General features: G+C 38.9%; 1 protein-coding gene across 2 annotated transcripts in view; it reads right to left on the bottom strand.

Moving 5' to 3' along the window:
• LOC138743479 (ran-binding protein 17-like) overlaps window positions 1–24,456 on the bottom strand; it is a 726,783-nt gene that overhangs the window by 445,449 nt on the left and 256,878 nt on the right. The window lies entirely within an intron of this gene.

Raw genomic sequence — 24,456 nt, 5'->3', positions numbered from 1 at the left:
ATCTGGCCATTCCTTAAAACCTTTTTACTGCTTTCTTGCCATTGAGAATAGGAAATTGAGAAATTGCATTCACTTTAGCTTGTTTAGGTGTAACTTTGCCATGAACAACTAAATGACCTAAGTATGTCACAGTAGCATGTCCAAATTGACTTTTAGCTAAATTAACAATTAAGTTTGCTTTGGATAATCTTGCAAACAATTTATCCAATTCCCTCAGATGTTCTTCCCATGTGTCACTTTTTGTGACCAAGTCATCAATATAAGCATCTGTATGTGCCAAACCTTGGATTACCGAATTTATCATCCTTTGGAATGTTGCAGGGGCATTTTTCATACCAAAGGTAACACATTATATTCGTATAAACCAAATGGTGACACAAATGCAGAAATAATCCTTCCTCTCTCAGTTAGAGGCACACACCAGTAACTCTTCAACAAATCCACTTTAGTAAAAAATTTAGCTTTCCAAATTTTAACAATACAAAAATCAATTCTAGTTTTAGATATTGAATTAATCTTCTTGTAATCTGTACAGAACCTAACAGTTCCATCTGTTATAGACACCAGGACACAAGGAGAACTCCAATCTGAGTTCGAATGGTGCTCAAAAGGTAAATGTTTACCACTCAGAAAGGTTCTCGTAGGTTTGCAGAGAGAGTTGTTCCAAGATTTCCACAACTGAGATACCACCATTAGTCACCTCAATGTTTTGCTGATGAAACTTGCCCCATCAGGGTTCTCCAGATGATAACCTCTTTCTTTCAGACAATCACAGAGTTCCTTTCTGTTCCGCTTATTCCAAGAGAAACATCAGACAGATTGCACTTCCAGTCATCCGCCACTCTGGAGCTTCTGTTTCAGTTCCAACAAGCTTCTCCTGCTTGTTTCAGCTGTGTCCCTCTCTCTCTCCATCTGACATTCCAACTCCAGCCACATGTCCTTCTCTCTCTCACTTCCAAAATCCCCTCCTTCTCCAGCAAACAATAGAATTTAGTCTTCTGCTCCCATCTGTTGTTTTAGGTAAACAAACCTCTCAATGACCTTTGAGTGAGCACTTTGCTGAGAAGTCAGAAGTCTTGCAAAAATGTCTAACACAGACAACCTGACTCCTCCAAGACAATAGTCTATTCATTTCTTGACATCATTTCAATTAGAACCTACTTGTGAAATGTGCATAGCATTCTCCATAGTTTATGTAAAGTCACTGAATATGAATTATTCGGTATTTCAAATAAGATCTGTTTCAAAGTGTGTGTATGTATGTAACCTTCTCTAATTTTGCCAATTTATCTCCCAAAAATATTCCCAAATATTACATTACAGGCCAAAATTGTATTTTTCTAAAATATCCATTCCACCCAATTGAATCCTTTCTCTGCATATAAAGACAGAAGACATTAGGAACAGCACTGGGAGGAGAATACAAAATATCGAGTAAGTGTCCTGTATTAAAATAAGAATAATGGTTTTTAATAAAACCAGACTGATCTTCAGAAAAAATTGATGCTAGAGTATTCTCCAATCTATGGGCCAATACTTTCACCAAGATTTTAACCCAACATTTAATAAAGAAATTGGCCTGTAGGAAGAGCACACTGTTGGTTCTTTACCTTTCTTTACTATGAGGGATATGCATGCTTCATTAAAAGAGGCTGGAAGATTATCTTGCTTAAACTAATCAGATAACAGAACTTAAGTGTGGTGAAAGCCATTTATTTATCTAACTTCATTTAACACCCTCACACCCCTTTTTTGTGCGAATTTGAAACATCGCATTTGCTTAAAGGGACTGCCATTTTAAAATGATTCGGAAATCCAGAAGTTTCTGAACAATGGCAGGTGTCCGGTCCTGATAATCCCAGATAAAAGGTTAGGCATGTGTAGAGACAAAGGTGGGAAGAGGAAGCAGAAAATGTTCTATCACAAAAATGCTGAAAAGATATTGAATTCTTTTCACTTGGATGAATGTAGCTACAAGAATAAATCAAGAAACCACCCAGGATTTAATAACAAAGTGATATATCCTAGGACATTTGGAGAAGCTCTGGAAGAAATGGCAGGAATCCTCGCAAAAGTAGTTGTATTATTGTTAGCCATTGATGAGGTGCTGGAAGAACGGAGTGGCTAATGTTGTTCCCCCTATTTAGGAAAAAAAAACAAAGAAAAGTCTGGATACCACAAAACAGTGAGCCTGATATTAGTGGTGGGTAACTTACTGGAAGGTAACCTGAGGGACATACATGAATTTGGAGAGGCAATGAGTGATTAGGGAAAGTCAAAATGGCCTTGTGCATGGGAAATCACACCTTACAAATTTAATTGAGCCTTGTGAAGGGGTGACCAAGAGGATTGATGAGGGCAGGGCGGTAAACATTATCTACATGAAGTTTAGAAAGGTCTTTGACAAAATCCCACTTTGGAAGGCTGGTAAGGAAGGAGAGAATACATGGGATCCAACCCAAACAAGCCAACTGGTTGCAAAATGAGCTTGACAGTAGAGGCCATTAGATGGTGATGGAGTACTGTTTATCAGATTATATGCCTGTGACAAGTAGTTTTTAAATTTAAATATACAGCACAGTAACAGACCATTTCGGCCCATGAGTCCGTGCCATCCAATATAGACCCGATTAACCTACACCCCAGTACATTTTGAATGGTGGGAGGATACCAGAGCCCCCAGAGAAAATCTATGCAGACATGGAGAGAATGCACAAATTCCTTACAGACTGCATAGGATTCCAACCTGACTCCCAATCGCTGGCGCTGTAAAGGTGATGCGCTATCTGCTATGCTAATTGTGCCACCCTATGTCACAGGAATTGATGTTGGGTCCACTCTTGTCCATCATTTATGTTAACAATCTGGAAGAAATAGTAGTTGGAATGATGAGCAACATGACATTAAAATTGGCAGTATAGTGACAATGAGGAAGATTAATTATGATATTACAGATAGAACTGTACAGCACAGAATGGATGTTTTGCCCCACAATGTTGTGCTGACCTATTATAAACCAACTCTATGATTAACCTAGTCCCTCCCTCTATCACCTAACCCATAATCTACCCTTTTTCTTTTATTGGGATCTGGATCAACTGAGTCAGTGAGCTGTGGAATGGAAGATGGGAGTTTAATTTGAATAAATGTGTTGCATTTTGGTAAGTCAAAGTAGGACAGGACTTGAACATTGAGTAACAGGGTCGTAAGACGTAGGAGTGGAATTTGGCCATTTGGCCCATTGAGTACATCCCACAATTTCATCATGCTGATTTACTCTTCTTTTCATCCCTATTCTCTTGCCTTCTCCCTGTAACCCTTGATTCAACATTATGTGCCATTCCTCCTATCTTTATTTTTGTCTGCAAACATGGCCACAAAACCATCATCAAAGTCACAGACATACATTGTTAAAAAAGCATTCCCAGGAAGGAGCCCTATCAGATACTACTGGCAGACAACCAGAAGTGACCTACTTTATCCCCACTCTCTGTCTTCTGTCAGTCAGCCAATCTTCTGTCCATGCTAATATAGTTCCTGTAAAAGCATGGGTTCTTATTTTGCTTAGCACCTGCAATCATCAAAGACTCACACCACCTAGCACATGCTCTATTCTCGCTGCTGCCATCAGGAAAGAGGTATAGATCCACAAAACTCGCACCACCAGGTTCAGGAACAGCTGCTTCTCCTTTACCATCAGAATCCTCAGTGACAAAGTCAATCAGAGACTCATTTAAGGACTCGTGAACTTTATTGATTTTATTTGTTCTCTGCATTGCAGTCAGTTTGTTTACATTCATTATCTGTTTACAGTTCTTTTATTCGTTTACATGTTTATGCTCTGTACAGTTTATTTTTTTGCATTACCAATTAATGGTAATTTTGCCATGCCAGCAGGAAAAAAGAATCTCGGGGTGATATGTGATATCATGTATGAACTCTGACAATACATCTGAAATCATGTGTGCCACCTTGTCAAAGGTCTTCTGAAAATCTAAATAAACAAATATCCACTGACTCTCCTTTGTCTTCCTTCCAACAGGTTTGTCAGACAAGATTTCCTGTTAAAGAAAACATACCGACTTTGGCCTATTTCACTATGTGCCTCCAAGGATCCCAAAAACTCATCTTTAATAATCTTTTCTAATATCTTACCAACCACTGAAGTCAGACTAACTGGCCTATAATTTGCTATTTTTTGTCTTCTTAAAGGGTGGAATGATATTTGCAATTTTCCAGTCCTCCAACCCTGGGAGGTATTGTGGAAGAGTGATTGAAAGGTACATGTACATAGTTCCCTGCAAGTGAAAAGACAGCTAGATGGGTGGCGATAACGTGTCTGCCATGTTTGTCTTCATCAATCAGGACAATGAGTACATGAATTGTGATTTCATGTTCTAAAATACTGGTTAGACCATATGAAGTACTGTGTGCAATTCTGGTTGGTTTATGTACAAGGACATCATTATATAAGAAGAGTACAAGAAAGATTCAGAAGGGGCTGCATTACAAGAAGAAGCTAGATAGGTAAAGACCTTTTTTCCTGGAGTGTAGGAAGTGGAGGGGTGATTTTTTAAGAGTTATACAAAATTACAAAAGGCATATATAAGGTGAATAGTCACAGTCTTTATTCCTGTTGTAAAAGAGCCTAAAACTCAAGGGCATCGATTTAAGGTGGGGTAGGTAAGGGGCAAGTTTTTCCACACAGAAGGTGGGGAATATGTGCAATGAGCTGCCAGAAGAAGTGGTAGAGGCAATTACAATTGCAACACTTAAAGACTTTTGAACAAGTTGTTACCTTGTTTAAAGAAGATAATAGAGAGAATCCTGGGAATTATAGACTGTTGAGTCTTACATCAGTGGTGGGCAAACTAATGGTGAGTATTCTTAAGGATAGGATCTATGAGCATTTGTAGAAGTACAGTCTACTCAAGGATAGTCAGCTTGAAAGTCTAATTGAGTTTTTTGAGGAGATAACAAAAGAAATTGATGAGGGTAGGGCAGTAGATGTGGTCTACATGGATTTTAGCAAGGCATTTGACATGGTCCCCCATGAGAGACATCCAGAAAGTCATGGGGCACAGGATCAGTGGAACCTTGGCTGTGTGGATAAAAAATATTGGCTTGTAGGAAACAGAAGGTAGTAATGGAATGAAAGTATTCTGCCTGAAGGTCAGTAACTAGTGGAGAGCCACATGGATCTGTTCTGGGACCCCTGCTCTTAGTGATTTTTATAAATGATCTGGATGAAGAAGCAGAAGGATGGGTCAGTAAGTTTGTGGATGACACAAAGGTTGAAGGAGTTGTGGATGGAACTGAAGGTTGTTGTGGATATAGACAGGATACAGAATTGGCCCGTAAAATGACAGATGGATTTCAATCCGGATAAGTATGAAGTGATACATTTTGGAAGGACAAACCAGAGGGCTGAGTATAGGGTTAATGGCCGATTACTTAAGAGTGTGGATGAACAGAGGGACCTTGGGGTTCAAATCCATACATCCCTTAAGGTGGCCACATAGGATAACTAGGGTTAATGTACATTAAGAAGGCCTAAGGGATGTTGGGCTTCATTAATAGGGGGATTGAATTCAGGAGTAGAGAGGACATGTTGAAAGACTACAAATTTCTGGTAAGACCACACTTAGAGCATTGGAGAGGGTGCAGAGGAGATTTATCAGGGTGTTGCCTGGATTGGGAAACCAGTCTTATGAGGCAAGGTTAGCAGAGCTGGAACTTTTCTCTTTGGAGCGTAGAAGGCTGAGAGGAGACTTGATAGAGGTCTACAATATTATGAGAAGTGGACAGCCAGCACCAGTTTCCCATGCAGGATCAGCAAACACCAGAGAACATATGTACAAAGTTAATGAAGCCATCTGGGGTTAAGTTTTTTTTGTTTTTTTTTTACACAGGGAGTTGTGGGGCCCTGGAATGCCTTGCTGGGGATGGTGATGGAGGCTGAAACATTGGGGGGGGATTTAAGAGACTCTTAGACAGACACATGGATGTAAGAAAAATAGAGGGTTTGGGGTAGGGAGGAATATATGGGTTGGCACAACATTGTGGGCTGAAGAGCCTGTACTGTGCTGTATTGTTCTATTCTATGAAAGTACTCCAGCACTACTCCACAAGCCACCAGGCCCCAATTCCAAATGTTGGATATGAATCCTGTACATTGTCGAGATGGGATGCAGACTGAGATATGGTTCCATTGAGTACCTACTCTCTATCCACTGCAACAACAAGAACCTCCCAGCACCCAACTACTTTAACTCCACACCTATTGCCACACTGACATGTCTGTCTACTGTCTCAGATACTACAAAGTGTGACCACCCATAAATTGGAGGAACACCTTAGATTCCGACTTGGCAGTCTCCACCTGTATCCACTTATCGCCTGTTAGCCTGTGCTGTTCCCTCTTTTATTCCATCTTCCTCTCCCCCTTATTCTGCCATCTTCCTGATTTTCAGCACTCCTAAAGGGCTTATGTCTGAAATATTTTGACTGCCTTTTGTTTTTTGTAAATGCTGCATGACCTTTTGAGTTTCTCCAGCACTTTTGGTTTCTGAAATTTCACATGATGTTTTGTAGGGAGTCAAGCTTATTCTCCCCAGTTTTGTGTATCAGGTCAATTCACCAGGATAATTCCTCAATCTGTGACATTCTTTCTATAAATTCCAAATGTTTTCAATATTTTTTCAGTTAAGATGAGGGGTCCAGTTGGTATTATACTTCATCACTGCTTTCACATTGCTTGCTCTGCAGTTTTCCTACATAGAAGGCTGGAAACTATCAAAGTTGACCAGATTTCTACAGCAGAACTGATTGAACTTCAAATTTTTAGCTGACAGAAATCATATTAGGAAACTACAGAGGGCTGGACCAATATGATTGCTATTTGAATCCAATGCTTAGGAATGAGCCCCAAAGTCTATTTCTCATCAAAATTCAAATTCTTAGTAAAGAATGAAGAATACAAACCATTACAGAATTTGAATGTTAATGTCCAGAAAATGGAAGGATGGCAAATCAGCATTTTTCAAATGTTGTCACTTCAACCATAAACTATGCAACTGCAAGATCAAGCTACTTGATTTTGAAATTGGCAGTAAACAAGAAAAATATTTTTAAATCCATCTGTGAGAATTCTAAATGGCTGCAGTAAACATACAGCACTTGTATTACCACATCTTCTGCAATGAGATCAGAATACATGCAGCAATGAGAAATGACATGTGATATATCATGCATTGGGGATAGTATGTGATAAAACAACAGTTGTGAGGCAAGAGTGTAGCTAGCCATTTATACATAAAAATTATACCAAATTATAAAAGCCAATACATTTAAAATGCATTAAGTTTACTTCCTTCCTAAAATCTATTAGATTTCTCAATCTTGTACTGCTTCCCTGATAAAACTAAGTTATTACTAATGTGCATTAAATTTAATAGGAGTCTTATAATTCCTTCCTCTGTACTTTTCTGCATTACCAACAACCTTGAGAATATCTTATTTTCCTGGAGGAATGTAAGAAATTATATGTAATTGCCACAGATATTATTGTTGTAAAATTACTGTTATTAAGCAAATGAATTTGGCATATTTGTGTGATTCCAAAACCTGTTATCCTGTGTTACATGCTGTCTCAGGAGTTATTTTTATTATGATACAATTACAGCTTTGAACAAAACCAATAATATTTAATGGAAAAATTTACTACAGTTCTTATTCAAATGCACTTCCACTGTAACACACACTGAGCTTAATATAAAACGAAACAAATTAATGCTTCCTTAAGTCATGATTATATGGTTGCAATAAAGATCTAGTATGTATGGTAAATTGGAGCGTAAATTGATATAAAAAAAATACAAATTTCAAATATTAAGTAACCATTGGCACAAAAACATTCAATCAAGGATGATGGAGTTTGAGCATTAGCACTTAGAAATTGGATCACAGTAACCGGTTTTTAAAGATGTAATCAGTCAAAATTCATTTTTAATCAGAATTGATCACACCAGCGACCATTTCCAGGTTAAAAAGTGCAATAGTGGACCTGTTGTTTTGGTGCCAACCTGTTCTCTGTGTCAACTTTGCATATATGGCATTATGCGCACAAAATTAGTTTCCTCTTGTGCCAACACAAGTCGAAGTTCAAAGATCCATATTATGTCAATCACGGAACATAAACCAGAATAGTACAGGAAAAAGCCCTTTGATCCATGTGTCTGTGTGGAATATGCTGCCTGAATCAAACCAACACGCCATTACTTGCACATAATAACAGTAAATGATTCATGTCAGTTTCCTCCTGAGATTAACACTGTTGGAAGTGGCCAGAGCAAAAGCAGCATCACAGATGGAGTCACACACGTACAAGTGGAGACAATATAAAATGAAGTTATGACTAGACATGACTATGTTACATTTCTGTTGATTCATAGGCAGAACTGGGCCTCTATTTATCAGTGTTGAATACACATGTTCCATTTGCTCCACTTGTGCCCTCACCTCTTCCCTCAGCACCACTCAGGGTCCCAAACAATTTTTCCAATTGAAGCACCATTTAACTTGTGAATCTTCAGGGATCATCTGCAGCACTCCAGTCATGGTCTCCTCTGCATCGGAGAGGACTGGGAGATCACTTTGTTGAGCACCTTGACTCGGTCCGCTGCAATAGCGTGTATCTCCCAGAGGCAACCCATTTCAATTCTCAATCTCATTCCCTTGCTGACATGTCTGTCGATGGTCTCATGTACTGCCAGACTTGAGACCACCCATAAATTGGAGGAAAAACACTTCATCTTCCGACTGGGCATCCTCCAAATGGAAGGCAATAATATTGACTTCTCTGGATTTTGTTAAAATTCCCATCATTTTTCAATTCCCTGTCTCCTTCGCAGACATGATAAATTCTACCAAGTACCTTATCACATCCAATTAATGACTTTTGTTAGTCTGGATTCCTCCCCCATTGTTTGAATTCTGAGATTTTCTGATATATCCTGCTTTTGCCTTTTCTTTTTCTTGAAGAAGGGCTCAGGCTCGAACTGTCTCAGCAATAGATGCTGAAAAGACGAGCTGAGTTCCTCCAGCATTTAGGTTTGTTGACTACAATTACAGTGCCTGCAGCCTATTCTGTTTCACACATGGTCACTGATCACTAGGGCCAGTGTTCTGGCTCAGAAACAGGGAAGAGGATGTCTGGTAAGCATTATATGATGACCCAGAGCTGTCTCTTGTTTGTCCATAAGGAGACAGTTTAACTATCTTATGCTTTATGAGACACCTGGTTGAGAATGTATGTAATCAATTATTAATATTATTAGTCTGTAGCTAGCTGGGGATGAACTGCAACAGATGTAATAATAGATGTTTTCCATTGTTTTGTGGAGAAGTTGTCTGAAATACAAATACACAAAGCAGCTTTCTCCCCATCAGTGATAAACATTAAATCACTGATGCTAGTAACAAACCTGGGTCTCGAGTGATTTTCAATTATTTGATTTCCCCTGACACAAAGCCGTTTTCAGTAAACTCGAGATATCAAGAAATAGTTAAAAGCATTGGATAGAGCAAAAACCATGAAACCAGACAAATTCATAGCTCAGAACGACAAATTTCTGGCTCATTTCTCAAGACTGGACTCAAGAGTAATCCATGACAATAGCTTTAAAGTTTATTGTCTCTGTATCAAAAATGTAGGTTGTTTGGCCAACAGACCAGTTGACATCTCATATAGTACAAAAATACAAATGGAGGGATCAGTGGGTAAAAATCAATTAAAATTTAGCTGTAATATGTTTGAAGTCTATTTCGGCCATTGAAATCTTTGCTGCCCAATTACACCCAATTAGCCTACCAACCTTGTATGTTTTTGGAGTGTGGGAGGAAACTGGAGGACGCAGGAAAAACCCACGCAGGACACAGGGAGAACGTATCAACTCTTTACAGACTGGGTATGAAGCAGAGGTAACATAATTTCACTAGTTTGGGCTTCATTCAGAAATCTGATAACGGCAGGAAATAAATTGCTTGAATCTGGTGGTGTGTGATCTCATGAATCTTCTTACTGATGAGAGAAGGGAGAAGAGAGGGTAGCCTGGATGTGGTGAGTCTTTTAATAAAAATATTGGTTGCTTTTACAAGGCAGTGGGATTTATAGCCGGAGTTGAAGGAGGAAAGAGGTGTGTGTGTGTGTGTGTGTGTGTGTGTGTGTGTGTGTGTGTGTGTGTGTGTGTGTGTGTGTGTGTGTGTGTGTGTGTGTGTGTGTGACCAGTGCTGCCTCTGATCAACCACCTATTGCTCTAACCACCAAATTGGAATTGTGTGTGGGAAGCTGTTGCCATTGGGGAGGGGGTGGCGAGAGAAAGCCAGACAAACCCTTTCACAAAGCTAAGGGGAAAATAATTGTGATTAGTGTATTATGAGTTCCCATTTCATTTTAGTGTGACAGTCACTTTAAGAGTTAACAAATCAAGCTGCAAACATGCACAGCTTTAGAGAGACTGGGGTGGCAACAACTCATACAGCATATATCAACTTCTCTACATTTTGAAGAGAGGAAATGTGTTGCTTTTTCAGGGACACAGGAGGAGAGAGTCATGTGAGTGAAAAACATTAAAGGAATGACACACTTTGTGATCAGCAGCCAATTAAAAGCAACAGTATTTTGTGAATAGCAGCCATCTGAAGGAACACTGTGCTGGAATGATTCTGTGTGATGATCGACAATTTGTTTGATTCTCTCTCAGGGGAATTACTGAACAACACCGTGAGCAAAGGAAAGGTCACTTTGATTGCCTGGGTTTTAGAGGCTTTGTGGAAATCACACATTTTGGTTGCCCTATGATAGGAAAAGGGGAGCCGTGACAACCACTTGTCTGAAAGGACATTCACTCTGGAAGCAACTTGACAAGGATTCATGAGTTTTCAGCAGTTTGGTCACTCAGTCTCCCCCACCTCCTTTGTGATTACTTCTTTGCATCAGTTTAGAGTCTCCATGGCAACATTGGAGTTCTAAGACAGACTTTGGAATGACTTTCCAGGATTGTGCTTAAGCTGTAATGGTTTTGGGTATCATTCATACACACACACACATACATATAAATGTGTGTGAATATATATATATATATATATATATATATATATATATATATATATCTAGATATATATATATATATATCTAGATATATATATAGATATATATATATCTATATATATATATACAAATATATACATATATATCTAGATATATATGTCTATTCATGCATAGTGGGGGTTAAGTTACTTAAGGTGTTATAGTATTAGAAGTTAGCAATAAAAAAGTGTTTTAAAAAGTAACAGTGTCTTGGTGAATTTATATTGTTTCTGGTCTGAGACATAACAAATTGGAGCTTATTGATTGATTAATTTTCAATTTGATTGATTAAAGAAGAAAAAAAGGATTTTAATCAATTTCATATTTCCTTTTGAAGACCAATTAAAAGGCTTGTCTGTGTGGAAAAACAGCAGCAATGGATATTGATGAGTTTTTGGGATTGCCAACCTTTGCAAATTGGCAGAAGCCAAAAATGAATGAGTTGGTGAATATCACCCAAAAGTTAGAACTTGCAGTAGTAACATTATCGATGAAAAAGACAGATCTAGAGGGTTATAGTTGACCACTATATAGCCTAAGGGAAGTTTGGAGAGGCAGGGGGGGAGGGGTTAAAACAATTTCCTGAGAGTAAATCCTGTGAACACCAGTCATTAGTGGAACAAACTGAATTTGAAAAACTTAGATTAGAGAGAGAGAGAGAGTGAGAGAACAAAGGCAGTTTGAATTTGCAAAATATAGATTTGCAGAAGCAGAGAAATAAAGGCAGTTTGAGAGAGAACAGAAGTGGATTGAACTGGAATTAGAAAAATGTAGATTGGAGGAAGCAGAGAAGCAAAGGGAATTTGAGAGAGAAATGGAAACTTGGCAGGAATCTGCTAAATTAGCGGATGAATATGCTTTAACCCACAGGATCAAGTTTGTGCCGTGGAGCCTTCCAGAGCGGTAATGTGGAATATCCACGCAAGTTAGAAAACAAATTGGGGAGTAGTGCTAAGGGTAAAGATGAAGGAAAGGAAGAAAAGGAAAAGCCTTTGGGTCCCCTTTGCCACTATTGTAAGAAACCTGGTCACGTGATAGCAAATTGTTTCATGACGAGAAATGGAGTTCCACCCTCTGGTCCTAGTGAGAGGTTTGTGAACAGAAGGGAGGTTAGGTTAGTTCCTCCATTTGATGAGACAAAGACAGATTTGGATATATACCCAGCCTGCACAGTGACTAGGGATATGGCTAAAATGCTTGCCAGTGCAGGTGGTCCTGTACAGAGTGATTGCACAGGAACCAGAATCTGTGATAGTACAAAGCAGCACTCAGGTTGTAATAACCTGACAAAGATTTTACCTCCTTCTTATTGGACCTGAGTTCTGGTGTTAAACCTGAGAGTAAGGATTTGTCATTATCCCGAAAAGAGTTTATACCAGTGAAGAACAAAGATCCTGATCTTACTGAAGTGAGAGATAAGTCTCTCTCTGATTTTGAAATTAAGAAAGTGCCAGTTAGATATTATTTCAAGAATGACATGTTAATGAGGAAGTGGAAACTACCTGATATCCCTGCCAGTGAAGAATGGGCAGTTGTTCACCAGGCTGTAGTTCCTAAAGCCTGTAGGGATAAAATTTTAACCTTGGCCCATAGCATGCTCTTGGGTGGTAATTTTAGTGTGAGGAAAACTATATACAAGATTATGAAACAATACTATTGACCTAGTTTAAGAAAAGGTGTGTGACATTTTGCCAGACATGTCACATTTATCAGGTTGTGGGTAAACCAAATAGGGTTCCCCCAGTGGCTCCATTACAATCCATTCCTGCTTTTGTTGAATCCTTTTCTAAAGTTAAGGTGGATTGTGTTGGCCCATTGCCAAAGACAAAAGCTGGGAATCAGTATTTGTTAACTGTTATGTGTACAGCCTCAAGGTTTCCAGAAGCAATATCACTTAGAAATATTAAGGCTAAAACTGTGTCAAGAGCTCTTATAAAATTTTTCACTTTAGTTGGTTTGCCTAAAGAGATCTAATCAGACCAGGGAAGTAATTTTATGTCAGGGCTGTTTTAGCAGAGAGTATATAAATTGGGAGCAAACCAAATCATGTTATCTGCATATCATCCAGAATCAAGGGACCTTGGAGAGGCTTCATTCGACCCTCAAAACCATGATGAGGACCTATTGTTTTGATAATGAGAAGGACTAGGATAAGAGTGTCCATTTGCTTTTGTTTTCAGTGAGACAGTCTGTACAAGAATCATTAGGCTGGTGTTTGGGCACCCTTGAGTGCTGTTGAAGGAACAATGGGCTGATGAGGATGTGCAGCCGAATTTGTTAGATTATGTTTCAAAATTTAAAGATTGTTTGCAGAAAGTCTGTGAACTAGCTCAAGAGAATTTGAAAACTGTTCAAAACAAAATGAAGGTTTGGTATGATAAAAAGGCTAGGATTATAATTTTTAAACCAAGGGATAAAGTGTTAATTATTTTCCCAAAAATTTCTAATCCACTTGGGGCAAAATTTTCAGGCCAACATGAGATAGAGTGAAAGGTGAATGAAGTCAACTATGCAGTTAAAACATCTGATCGAAGACATAAAATGTAGAGTTGCCATGTGTTAAAACCTTATTTTGAGAATTTGGCCTTTAGCAAGGAACAGCCTGCACCAGAAGTGTTGGTTTTGACAAAACTGAGGAGTTTAGGGACCCTGAGATGGAATAAGCAGATTCCTGAGAGGGTACTTCAAACAAAACATTGTCGTAGATTGTCTGTCTAATTGAAGTATTTTGCAAAATTTGGATATTATGTTGGCTCATCTTCAGGAAAAGGAACAAATGAAACAGCTACTTTTAAATTTTAGGAACCTGTTTCCAGACATGCCTAAGAGAAACCCAATAACTTGTCATGATGTTGATGATGCCAGACCAATCAGACAACATCTATATCAAATGAATGTTGAAAAGTACAAATGGGTAGATCAAGAAATTGAATATATGTTAAAGAATGATATTATTAGACATTCTACCTCAGATTGGGGTTCACCTTGTGCTCTGGTGTCTAAATCAGATAGGACGGTTATATTTTGCATTGATTATAGAAAAGTTAATGCGGTAACAAAGATAGATGATTATTCTATCCCAAGGGTGGATGATTAAATGGACAAGGTTGAAAAGGCTAAGTTTCTTACAAAGATGTACTTATTAAAAGGTTGCTGGTATGTTCCCTTAACAGACACAGATAGGGGAGTTTCTGCATTCGTAACCTCATCAAAGTTATATGAATACAATGTTTTACCATTTGGAATGAAAAATGTTCCAGGGACATTCTAAAGAATGATTAATTCTGTGATTCAAGGGTTAGAGCATATGAAGGATTATATTGATGATTTGGTTCTGGGAATGACACCTGGGAAGCACACATTTCTGAGTTAGAGAAATTGACAAACTTTCAAAAGCAAATCTTACTGTTAATTTAGCTGAAAGCAAATTTTGCCATGCTACAGTAACTTATTTTGGTTTTATTGCTGGTCAAGGCAAGTTGGCGCTTGTTCAGGTGAAAGTTCAGATCATTTCCGAGTTTCCCAGGAAAAAAAGCTATAAGGATGTTTTTTGGGTATTATAGAAAGTTTGGTAAACATTTTGCTGATATTGCCCTTACCTTGACTAACTTTTGAAGAAGGGTGAAACATTTGTTTGAACTGAACTTTGTCAGGAAGCATTTGATAAACAAAGCCATTTCATGTCACCAGCCTGTGCTTAAGTCACCTGACTTTGAGAAGCCATTTTCTTTAGCAGCAGATGAAGCTGTGGGAGCAGTCTTATGACAAAAGAATGGCTGTGATGATATTGACCTTCCAGTGGCTCACTTATCCAAGAAATTCAATGACCTTCAAAGGAATTATTCTACCATAGAGAAAGAATTATTGTCCCTTGTACTGGCTTTGTAGCATTTCGATGTTGATATCTGCATAGCTCATGGAACACTTGTGTGTACTGATCATAATCCCTTAGTGTTCTTGAATAAAATGATAAAGAAAAATAGACGATTAATAAACTGGAGTCTAATTCTGCAGGAATATGATTTAATGAAAACCCATATTAAAGGGTTAATGTAATTGGTGATTGCCTTTCAAGATGTTAAATTTGTAATGTTACTGGAAAATTTTATATTGATCTGTATATCATGCACATAGTGAATGTATTATTTCAAACATTGTAGGTTGCAGTTAAAATTTTGCTCTTACAGCTCAAACATTTCTTTGTTGGTGGGAGGTATTACGAGCTCCCATTTCATTTTAATGTGACTGTCACTTTAAGGGTTAACAAATCAAGCTGCAAACATGCACAACTTTGGAGAGACTGGTGTAGCAACAACTAGTACAGCATGTATCAACTTCTTGAAGAGAAGCCAGGAAATATGTTGCTTTTCCAGGGACACAGGTGGAAAGATCATGTGAGTGAAAAACATTAAAGGAATAGCACACTTTGTGATCAGCAGCCAATTTAAAGGAACAGCATTCTGTGAGTAGCAGCCATCTGAAGGAACACTGTGCTGGAGTGGCTCTGGGTGGTAACAGACAAATTGTTCGATTCTCCCTATCAGGGGAATTATTTTCTTTCTCATTTACTAATTCTGACCGTTCTACACAATTTTGTATTATCAGCAAACATAGACATCAGTCTTATAGTTGATAGTTCAAGTTCACCAGATTGCACTAGTACCACCCAACAAAACAGTATTCTCCGTCCACGGTGCAGGACAATGCAAAACATGTGTACGAACATATACTGTATTTTCACTCATATAACGTGCACATACATATAACGTGCAGGTGTAGTATTCCAAATTTCGACTGGCAAAATCAATTTGCATTTAAATGAGACAAAGCACATACCAGTATCTGCTACAGTAATCTCCAAAAATTAATACCAAATCAACTTCCCCCAGAGGTGTCAATCACCCATTATACAGATGATAACCTGCTGCAACACATCAACAAGCTTTGGAGAGGAATCAATTAAGTAGATCAAACACCAGCATTAGAGTTAAACAGGATTTTAATTCTAATGCTGTCTCAAATCAGAGGCACTTAATACATTAATCTCCTCCCTCAGGGATGTGACTGCACAATTAACATTGATAAGGTGCAGGGCCCTAGCCAGAATGTCCTGTTTATAGGAATACCATGGCATTCAGAACAAAGAAATATTCCCAAGATCAAAATTTCCCACCCCCTCTATAAATTGTGCCCATTCTTTGATTGTCGCTATGATATTCTAATACTCTTTATAATATTCCCACACTCGCTATAAATTGCTGGCACGTCTTTCCCACAGCCACTATTAATTGTGCACATTCTTTCAATGTCCCTATTATATTCCCACACTTGCTATAAATTGTTGGTTCGACCCCACACCCGCTATTAATTGTGCACGTTCTTTCAACAAGTTAAAATATTCTTGTATAGCGTGCAAACGCATATAATGCTCGGGGGAGGGTGGTACCTGGTTTGTAAAATACGCATATAACGCGTGTATTACATGCATAAAAATACGGCAGTCAATTAAAATACACGCCCACACACAAATAAACAACATATGCACATATATAAAAATAAATATTCTTAGTAAACAGTAGTCACAGAGAGTTGTTTTTAGCAGTCATTCTACAGTCTCACTGCCTGTGGGAAGAAGCTGTTCCTCAACCTGGTGATTCTGGCTCTGATACATCTGTATTTATTTCCCAAAGGGAGTAACTAGAAGCCGATGGGAATAGAACCATAGAACAATTACAGCACTGAAACAGGCCACTTCAACTCCTCTAGTCTATGACAAACCACTTTTTCTTGCCTAGTCCCACTGACCTGCACTTAATCCATAGCCCTCCATACCTCCATATACCTGTCCAAATTTCCCTTAAATGTTAAAATTGAGCCCACATCCACCACTCTCTGAGTGAAGAAATTCCCCCTAAACCTTTTCCCTTTAATTCATGTCCTCTTGTTTGAATCTCACCTCTTTCTTTTCTCTTTGGCTTGGCTTCGCGGACGAAGATTTATGGAGGGGGTAAAAAGTCCACGTCAGCTGCAGGCTCGTTTGTGGCTGACAAGTCCGATGCGGGACAGGCAGACACGGTTGCAGCGGTTGCAGGGGAAAATTGGTTGGTTGGGGTTGGGTGTTGGGTTTTTCCTCCTTTGCCTTTTGTCAGTGAGGTGGGCTCTGCAGTCTTCTTCAAAGGAGGTTGCTGCCCGCCAAACTGTGAGGCGCCAAGATGCACGGTTTGAGGCATTATCAGCCCACTGGCGGTGGTCAATGTGGCAGGCACCAAGAGATTTCTTTAGGCAGTCCTTGTACCTTTTCTTTGGTGCACCTCTGTCACGGTGGCCAGTGGAGAGCTCGCCATATAACACGATCTTGGGAAGGCGATGGTCCTCCATTCTGGAGACGTGACCCATCCAGCGCAGCTGGATCTTCAGCAGCGTGGACTCGATGCTGTCGACCTCTGCCATCTCGAGTACTTCGACGTTAGGGATGAAAGCGCTCCAATGGATGTTGAGGATGGAGCGGAGACAACGCTGGTGGAAGCGTTCTAGGAGCCGTAGGTGGTGCCGGTAGAGGACCCATGATTCGGAGCCGAACAGGAGTGTGGGTATGACAACGGCTCTGTATATGCTTATCTTTGTGAGGTTTTTCAGTTGGTTGTTTTTCCAGACTCTTTTGTGTAGTCTTCCAAAGGCGCTATTTGCCTTGGCGAGTCTGTTGTCTATCTCATTGTCGATCCTTGCATCTGATGAAATGGTGCAGCCGAGATAGGTAAACTGGTTGACCGTTTTGAGTTTTGTGTGCCCGATGGAGATGTGGGGGGGCTGGTAGTCATGGTGGGGAGCTGGCTGATGGAGGACCTCAGTTTTCTTCAGGCTGACTTCCAGGCCAAACATTTTGGCAGTTTCCGCAAAGCAGGACGTCAAGCGCTGAAGAGCTGGCTCTGAATGGGCAACTAAAGCGGCATCGTCTGCAAAGAGTAGTTCACGGACAAGTTGCTCTTGTGTCTTGGTGTGAGCTTGCAGGCGCCTCAGATTGAAGAGACTGCCATCCGTGCGGTACCGGATGTAAACAGCGTCTTCGTTGTTGGGTTCTTTCATGGCTTGGCTCTTGTTTGAATCTCACCTACCCTCAATGGAAAAAGCATATCTACATTTACTGTCTATCTCCCTCAAAATTTTAAATTCCCCTCATATCAAATCACCTCCCATTCTTCAAAGTCCAGAGAATAAAATCCTAACCTGTTTAATTCAGTCCCTGAAGTCTGGGCAATAGCCTAGTAAATCTTCTCTCCACTCTATCTTGTTGATATCCTTCCTGCAGTTAGGCCACCAAAACTGCACACAATACGCTGGAGCCTACGAATAGCTAAAGTCTAAGCAGCAGTTCCTGAAATAACATACAAGTCACAGCTGCCAACCTGAGAATGTTCCATTTATTCCCTTTGCTTTCTCCTAAATTTCTTTCTCTTTCATTACTTAATATGCAGGATATTTTGGAGTAAACAAAACAAATTAGTAACTCAGTGGGTAAAAGTTATGCTGACTTAGCTGCTATCAGGTGTTGGGCCAAATGCAGTACTATAATTTTATTTCTTAAAACTGACAATCAATGCAAAAATGAAAAACATGAAAATAATAGTGTTGATGTCATGAAGAAAGTATGATAGCAGAGGAACATGACTAAAGAATTATATTTCAGCAGAAAATTGCAAAATACCAAAAGGCAAAAGAGATAGAGCCAGCAAAATATCTGCAATAATTAAAGAAATCATCTTTATCTTTCCTTAATTACATAATTTACTTACAAGCATTTATTAAAATGAATTGACATTTTAATATTCCATAGGTAGTTTGCATAACAGAGTTTACGGAAAAAATAATGAACCAAACTCTTTAACAATCTGCTCTTCACAATTACAGCTAAGACTCCCAAAGAAACATCAATCTAGAACAGACTAATTAGGTTTGGTTTGATAATCATTTATTCTCCTATTGCCTCTGAGCAAATCTTATATTAGAGAAAGTTACTTTACTCAAATCAAATAAGCTGACTAAGTATTATATTTATAAGAAACTTTAGCCATCAGTCAATTAATCCATCATTTTCTCCAGACAGCTAGGTGTAAATGGCATATCATATTACCAACCTTTTAGGAACCAAGTGATTAAATTATGTCTGAAAATTTATTGACAGCTACACTAATTCTTTTATTATGAGTAAATATGGAATTCTCTACATGTCAGGGTAGAAGAATAAATGTAATAATGATGGAAGAAGTTATTATGCTATCCCTTCATTTTGGACGTATAATGACATACATTCTAAGAGTTAAGTACTTAGCATAATCTCTTAAATTTCATTCTCTTTCACTATTTACAAATTTGAACTAATTCAGCAGGGTTATGTCTGAATCAAGAACAAATCAGTGGCATGATGGGTATGTGTAGTGTTACTGAGAGAATGAGTTAACTGGAGTCAGCAGTGATACTACAATTGACCTCAATTCTCATGAGCTTAGAAGTTCATCATCAAATGTGAGCATGTGGGAGGCAGGTGAGAACTGAACCGGGCATATCTGAGTAACTCTCCGAAACACGAGAGGTTAAGGGTAAATATTAAATGGTTAGTGGGATGCGATGAGGATGAACCTCTCTGCTAGATCATGAGCAGAAGTCTTCAGGACAGCAGGAGAGAATTTGCAGGGAAAAAGAAAGAAAAGATTTGGCCAACTTTAAGATACATCACCAGTGTCATTCTATTGTGGATGTGAAGATAACATGAAGGCTCCTTAAATTTTAAATTTCAATATACAGCATGGTGACAGCCCCTTTCAGCCCACGAGCTTGTGCCACCCAATCACAACCAAATCATCTACAACCCTCGCTCGGTACACTTCTTTTGAAGGGCGGGAGGAAACTGGAGCACCTGGAGAAAACCCTCACAGACACAGGGAGAATGTCCAAACCTCTTACAGCCAGCCTGAGATTCAAACCCAGGTCTGGTCCCGATCGCTGGTACTGTAATAGAGTTGAATTAACCACTACACTAACCTTGCCGTTTCTTCAGCAGCATCTTTCAAATCAACAAAGGAAAATGATAGTAAATTTGGGGTGAGGAACTTCATTTGAGCAGAATAAATAAGTGAAAGAATACAAATATGGCCCAATAGAAAGGACCAATGACCTTTCAAATCCTACTCTGTTGTTTGTGAAGGATTTAAATCAAGACAAACAAGACATACATCTTGGCCTTAAAGAAGACAAACATCTTGGTCTCAGTTGCTAGAAACACAATAAGATCAAAATTCATCTGGCATAGACTCAGCTCCACACCCACCTGTTTCCTATACCTTTAATCCCTAGTCTTCAAAAAGCTACTGTCTGCACCTTCAATTCATGAGACAGCCTCCACTGCTTCCTTCAGCAGAGAGTTTCATACATTCACTACTTTCTGAAAGAATAATTTCAGGTCAAGTATATTGTCATCCGATTGTACAAGTACAACCTGATGAAACAATGTTCTCTGGTCCTCAGTGCAAAAACATGCAGAACCACAACTAAACATAACACGCAAACAGACAAATAATATGTATATGGGACAAGTATTATGTCTATAATAAATAAATAAATAAATATTGTTTGTGCATATGACAGTCTTGGATAGTTAGTGTGAGGGCATTCAGCATTTTCACAGCCTAGTGGTGCTGGATCTGGTACTCATGTATCTCTTCTCCAATGGGAGCAGCTGAAGGATGGAAGCATTCCTCAAAGATTTTGCACATCCTTTTCAGACAACAATCCCAGTAAATCACGTCGATGGTGGGGGAAGGAGACTCCAATGATCCTTTCTGCCACTCTTATAGTCCTTTGGACTAAATCCTGATCCAGTTCTCTGCAGTAACTATACCACACTGTGATGCACGACACTCTCGATAAAGGTCTTATAGAAGGTTGACATAATCATGGTGGGTAGCCTTGTCCACTTTAGTCTTCTCCAGATGTGCCTTCCTGACAATTGAGGAGATGTTTAGTATCCACAATAGTTCAGTAGTTAAGTGAACTCCAAGGAACTTTGTGCTCTCCACTCTCTCTAATACAGAGTTGTTAATGTGTAGCATAGGGTGATCGTTCCTGGTCCTCCTGAAGTCCATGATGATTTCCTTCATCTTGTCCATGATCATTTCCTTCATCTTGTCCACAGTGAGACCCAGGTTGCTGCTCTTGGACCATTTCATGAGATTTTACATCTCTTCTCTATAGTGTGACTTATTGTTGTTGCTGATAAGGCCAACTACTCCTATGTCATCTACAAACTTGATGACACTGTTGGAGCTGGATCTGGCAACCCAGTCGAGGGTCAGTTGCGTGAACAGAAGTGGGCTGAGCACACAGCCTGAGATGTGCCAGTGCTCAGCAAAATGGTGCTCGATATTCTGATACCGACTCAGATAGGCTGTGACCCTTCCATTAGGAAGTCCAGGATTCAGTTACAGAGAGGGGTGTTGAGTCACAGTAAGGACAGCTTCTCCACCAGCCTCTGAGAAATGACTGTATTAAATGCCAAGATGAAGTCAATGAACAGCAGCCTGACATATGAGGCGTCATTCTCCAGGTGGGCCAGAACAGAAAGAAGCAATAAGACTATAGCATCATCTGTGGAATGGTCTCTTCTATAGGCGAATTGAAATGGATCCAGTGTCTTTGGGAAATGTGCTTTGATGCACTCCATCACCAGGTTCTTGAAGGATTTCAATATGGTGGAGGTCAGCGCCTGTTATTGTTGCCCTCTTGGGTACCGGGATGATGGTGGCTGTCTTGAACCCTGCAGGAATGATGGACTGCTGCAGTGAGGTGTTGAAGATGCTCATGAAGATTTCTGTCATTTGGTCTGTGCAGTCCTTCAGTACCTGACCAAGTATATTGTCTGGTCCCACCGTCTTGTGTGGGTTCATGTTGGATATGGTTCTCCATATAGACGACACTTTCCAGGTTCTAATATATCCTAATTTCAAAATGTGTCATCTTCAAGGAAATGTAAGGATGATATTCTGAATTACTATCTTATTAAGCCAATAAAACAAACTTTGAAGATGCAGCTTTATGTAACTTTAATTCGTTGATAAAATGGATAAACATTTTGAATAATTCAGCATTAAGATTTTCAAAATGATGAACAAACAAAGCATACTGTATAATGATGTAACAATAATCAACTTTAAACAGATATAATAAGACAAAATAAAGATACTAGACTAAATAAGATTAATTCAAAGAAAAGCATCTCAAGCTCATGTCTTTCATGGTTCATCAAAGAATGAGATGCAAGCTCTTGGTCTGCTCATATATTATGACACATTACAACATAGTCACTATGATAACACTACAAACAATACTACTTCTTAAAAAGATAGGCACAAAATTAACAAGAATCAAAAACACAAGGTTTTAACCTTTACATTCTGGCCCCTAATTATTATAATAGACATTAATGGCTAACATGCAATAATTAATATTACAGATACAAAAGTAAATATGGTAAGTATAAGATTAGAAATCAAAACTTTCTGCTTCTTGTCAAAGACAGATTTTATTAATCCTCGCTTTAAGTAACCAGTCTTGGTTTTAATCCTGTGACAGAGTATATAGATATATATAGATATGTTTTTTTGGGAGATAAATTGGGAAAGGTTTGTTAGAGTAGGTCACATACAAACACTTTAAAACAGATCTTAAAATACTGGAGCTCTGCCCCATGGTACATGTATTGGCTGTACAGCATTTGCAAGAGCTTTGAAGAATGTTCAAGAGACTTCACTAATAGATTATTGTTTGCAAAAGGCAACAGATGAAAGAGCATGCTGGAGCCGCTGATGTCTGGAGGAGAGCTTGCTGTTGTAAGAGGGTCATGTGGTTTTGCAAGCAGAGAGAGAGTCAAACAGGCTTTCTCTCAGAGAGAAATACAGAGATCACTTGTACAGTGTTACAGCCAGCAGAAGTAGCTGGGACTGGAACAGGACAAGCTGGCAATCCCATTTGGAAGACAGCCTGGTCAAAGCCCTTGTGGTTCATGCAAGAGGAGAGGACTGGCTGTATAATGTTTCACTTGGAATAAGAGAAACAAAAAGGAACTCTGTGATGACCTGAAAGAAACAGGTTATCATCTGGAGAACCCTGAAGGCGCAAGTTTCATCAGCAAGACACTGGAGTGGCTGTTGGAGGTACATCAGTTGTGGATGTCCTGGAAAACCAACAAAAACCTTCCTGAGTGGTAACCATTTACCTTTCAAGCACCAAGCCTGGTGAACTCTACCTGCAACCAGTGAACTTGGAGGAATGAGAAGTGAGATTGGACTGTGAACCAAAGAACTTTTCTGAACTTACACACACATTACATACACGTGCGCTTAGAATTAGAAGGGAATTAAGTTAGGTTAATTAAGTAAATAGAGGTAAGTTTGATTCTGCTTTCATGTTTAAAGATAATTAAAAGCAATTTTTATTTAAGTAACCATTTCTCTTGGTGAATATCTATTGCTGCTGGGTTTATGGGTTCTCTGAGCTCAAAACAATCCGCACTTGCCAAATGAAACCTTTCTTGTCTGGAACTGTATCCATGATTTCCCCCAGAAACCAAGAATTTCTTGGTAGAGTTATCCATGATAAATACAATGTCTCCACATACAAAATTGCATTTAGCTTTAGACCATTTTTGTCTTTCTTGTAATAATGAAAGATGTTCTTCAATCCATCTTTTCCAAAATAAATCCACAATAAAGCGCACTTGTCTCTATCTGCATCTTGCATAAATATCTTCTTTCTGAAATTGACCCGGAGGCATTAAAGGTTTAGATTTAAGAAGTAAGAGATAATTTGGTGCAAGACCCTCGGTGTCATTTGAATCTACAGAAATTTTCGTTATTGGATGACTATTTAAAATAGCTTCTATTTCACACAATACTGTCTGAAGATTGTCATCATTGAATATTTGACTGTTTAAAATGGAATTAAGAATTTTCTTGATTGATCTAATCATTCTTTCCCATATACCTCCATGATGTGATCCTGTGGATAGGTTAAATATCCAACTAATTTCTTTCTGAAGTAACGCATCATGAATTTGATGTTGATTCCAATTTTGAATTGCTCTTCGTAACTCTAGTTGAGCTCCTGAACAGTTAGATCCATTATCAGAACAAAATTCTTTTACTTGACTACGTCTGGTGACAAAACAATTAAAAAAAATTGATAAGAGTCTGTATCAAGTGGTTTTGCTACTTCAATATGAATTGCTCTCGTAGTCAAACAAGTAAAAATAGCTCTAC

This window comes from Narcine bancroftii, chromosome 9 (genome assembly GCF_036971445.1).
Source record: "Narcine bancroftii isolate sNarBan1 chromosome 9, sNarBan1.hap1, whole genome shotgun sequence".
In the NCBI taxonomy this organism is placed as follows: Eukaryota; Metazoa; Chordata; class Chondrichthyes; order Torpediniformes; family Narcinidae; genus Narcine; species Narcine bancroftii.
The sequence above is the reverse complement of the archived record's forward strand: the minus strand, read 5'-3'. Positions and strand labels throughout refer to the sequence as shown.